The following is a 3,866-nucleotide window of genomic DNA, read 5'->3' as shown; positions in this document are numbered from 1 at the left end:
GCCAGACGCCCCCGCTGTGAGCCGCCGCGCCGGTCCGTCTCTGTTTTTATTTTGTATTAGATTAATTTTTTGTTCATATATATAAAATGTATATTTGTATGTATGTGGCTATATGTAAGTTCAGAGCATGTTTTTTATTAGATTAATTTCTTATTATATTTATTAGATTAATTTTTTTGTTCAGAGCATGTTTTTGTTCATATATGTATTTTTTTGTTCATATGTGTATTAATGTTTTTGTTGCATATATGTAATTTTTTTTCAATGTATATATGTATGTGGTAGCTATATATGCATGATGAGGGGGGTGGGGTCGATATACCCCCTCCCCGATAATTTCAACATGAGGGGAGGTCGATATACCCCCTCCCCGATAACATTTTTTAGAAAAGTTCTATATATCTAGCTAGGATGAAAGGAAGAAGGAAGAATAAGAAGAAGAAGAAGAAAAAAAAGGAGAAGAAGAAAAAATAGACTCTATTTTTTCTTCTTCTCCTCTATTCCTTCTTTTTCTCCTTTTTTTTTTCTTCTTCTCCTCTTTTTTTATCTTCTACTTCCTCGTCTTAATTTTTATCGGGAACTCCGTTCCAAAATAACTTCGACATGATGGGCGGTCGATATATATACCCCCTCTCGACCGTGATAGCTTATACCACGGGAGCACCCCCCGACCCTCTCACTCGACCAAAACTCTCGAGGACACCCAAATCCTAGAAAAAAACGATGTCGGTCTCCTACCCCCACTACAGGAATCAGATACTTTGCCGTCTGCCACGGCAGACGGCAAAGGCAAGGATGGCGGACGGCAAAAGGCTCCGGCGAAGTAGGCTACGGTAAAGAGCTTCTTTGCCGTCTGCTTTCTAAAGCGGACGGCAAAGGGGCCTTTGCCATCAGCGTTGGACGGCAAAGAAAGCCGACGGCAATAAATTCGCTGTTAGTCCATTAGGCGTCTAACGGCAGCCTTTGCCGTCCGCCGCTGACGGCAAAGAGCATCAAGCCTTTGCCGTCTGCCACTGTAGGCAAACTGACCAAATGGGTCAGCTGCCAGGAAGCACAGGTGGTTGCCACATGGCTTCTTTACCGTCCGCGGCGGACGGCAAAAAGCCCGTTGCCGTCGGTGGCAGACGTCAAAGAGCCTGCATTGCCTCTTTTTCTGTTTTTTCTTATACCCAACCATTTTCACAGCAAATAGATGATACATATATATTTTTCACATGGCATGTTCACAACAAACATATGAGATATCCAACACATATAATTTCATCATACATGCATAGTTCCATCAACCATACATAGCAAGTTCCACATACATGCATCCAACCATACATATTACGATAGTGGCATCCTACCATACATGCATAGTTCATCGATACAAAAGAAACATAGTTCATCCAAACAAGCACTCCATCTATAAAAGCACAAATGGAAAAGAAGCACTCCATCCATGCAAGCTTCCGTGAGTTAAATCAAATCTGCAAAATGATAAACAAGATGTTAGAAAAAGAAGAAGAAAATGAAGAAGAAGAAGAAGAAGAAGAAGACTATAAGAAGTAAGCATACTTAAGGAAAATGGAGCTAACCTAGAGGAAAATGAAGACGAAGAAGAAGGAGAAGAAGAAGACTAGAAGAATACTAGAAGAAGAATAGAAGAATACTAGAAGAAGAAGAACAACAAGAAGAAGAAGACTATTATTAAGCTTATTATGTAAACTTGGTCATTTTGTGCTAACATAAGTAATTTTGGAGTTAACCTATAGGAAACTAAGCATATTAGAGATAACTTAGCATATTAGAGCCAACTTAGGTAAAATGGAGCCAACCTAGCTAATTATGCCATCTTTGAGTGAACTAAGCATATTAGAGCTAACTTATGTCATTTTGGAGAAGAAGAAGAAGAATAAGAAGACTATAATTAATCCTATTATGTAAACATGGTCATTTTGTGCTAACATAAGTAATTTTGGAGCTAACCTATAGGAAACTAAGCGTAGTAGAGATAACTTAGCATATTAGAGCCAACTTAGGTAAAATGGAGCCAACCTAGCTAATTATGCCATCTTTGAGTGAACTAAGCATATTAGAGCTAACTTATAGCTAACTTATGTCATTTAGGAGAAGAAGAAGAAGAAGAAGAAGAAAATGAAGAAGAAGAAGAAGAATATATGACATTTATGAGCTAATTTAGGTGAAATTGATCGTTTGTGAGCTAACCTAGGTGAAATGGATCGTTTATGAGCTAATCTAGGTAAAAATGGGTCATTTTAGAGCTAACTTGGGTAAAATGCATCATTTTGGAGCTAACCTAGCTAAGATGGGTCATTTTGGAGCTAACCTAGGTAAAATGGGTCATTTTAGAGCTAACATAGGCAAAATGGATCATTTTGGAGCTAGTCTAGGTAAATGGGTCATTTTAGCGCTAACTTGGGTAAAATTGATCATTTATGAGCTAACTAAGGTAAAATGGGTCATTTTAGAGCTAACTTGGGTAAAATGGATTGTTTATGACCTAACTAAGCTAATTATGCTAAGTCTAGGTCATTGTGGTAAGCATATTGGAGGAAATAAGGCTAAGTCTAGGTCTTTATGCATTTGTTAAGCAAAACACTAGAGAAACTTACCATGATCATGGAGGTGTAGGAGCGGGCAGGCTCGTGTCGGTAGCTGGAGAAGGATCGTGCGATGCTTGTCTGGAGTTACGCTGCACCAAAGATCATTTCCAATGTCTCGTTAGCATGATGACACTCAAATGTAAGACTAGAAAGTAATGTCCATTCAAATTAAACTCACCGTGGTCCCAGGAGCAATCACTGGCATCGGCGGAGCGGTCTGACCGGTCTCCGCACACACAGACTGCACATTTGGTTTTGACGACTCAGTCATTCTAGTTAGTAATGAGACAAACACTACATGAATGTTTTGGCTAATCTCCAGAAGAAACTTACCACAAGGAGCTTGTACATGGCCCTTGCCTGCATGTCATTCCGTGCGCTCTCCTCCTCCAACATCTTTGTCGTCCTCACCTCCAACTCCCGCTGCCTCTCCGCCGCCTCCGCCAGAAGATTCTCCGTTCTATCTCTCTCACTCTGTATACCAGCCTGCAACACCACTCCTCGTTACCATTTGTAATCATTGATGGAAGCACACACAGTGTAATGGAGAAAGATAGCTGAGTACGTATAACTAACCTTGATGGCGAGTTGGACTGGCCGTTCACGAGGCCTTATCTCAGGAGCGGAGCTCGACTGGCGCGCCTTGATCTCCGGGAGAGTGCTAGGACAACGGATAAGTCCACTCTCCAATGGCTATGGAGCCATGGGACCTCCCGCCACCAGATATCATCACCAGCTCTGGATCAATGGGATCCTGGCTCGGGTTAAAGTCCTCCCCTTTCCTCGCCTTCCCCTCATCACGAGCTTGTCGTGGGAGGTGATGTTGGTGAAGTTGTTTGCATCATCGAGGTCAGACGGAGAGAATGCCTTGACTTTCTTGAAAGAGGCAGTGTGGGCCATGGCATATAGGTCGTACACCTCTGGCACCTTATCCGCCTTATTGTAGCAACGCTCGGCGGAGAGGTGCGTGTGGAATGGAAGACCTCCCACCACGCGCCGACGAAGAAGGGGCCTCGGAGCGCTCCCGACCAGCGCCCACCATCTTTCAACACCTGCCATGACAAAGAGTAAACGAAATTAGTACAACATAAAAAAATACCGACATGAATAATAATATATGATGTTTTTCATAACAAAATCAAAAAATATATATGATGTTTAAATCTACCCGATCAACACAATTATATATGATGTTTCTCATAACAAAATCAAAAAATATATGATGTCAGGGTGTCGGGGGTCGGGGTCGGGGTGCCG

This window comes from Triticum aestivum, chromosome 3D (assembly GCF_018294505.1).
Source record: "Triticum aestivum cultivar Chinese Spring chromosome 3D, IWGSC CS RefSeq v2.1, whole genome shotgun sequence".
Classification (NCBI taxonomy): Eukaryota; Viridiplantae; Streptophyta; class Magnoliopsida; order Poales; family Poaceae; genus Triticum; species Triticum aestivum.
Note: the sequence above shows the minus strand (reverse complement) of the source record.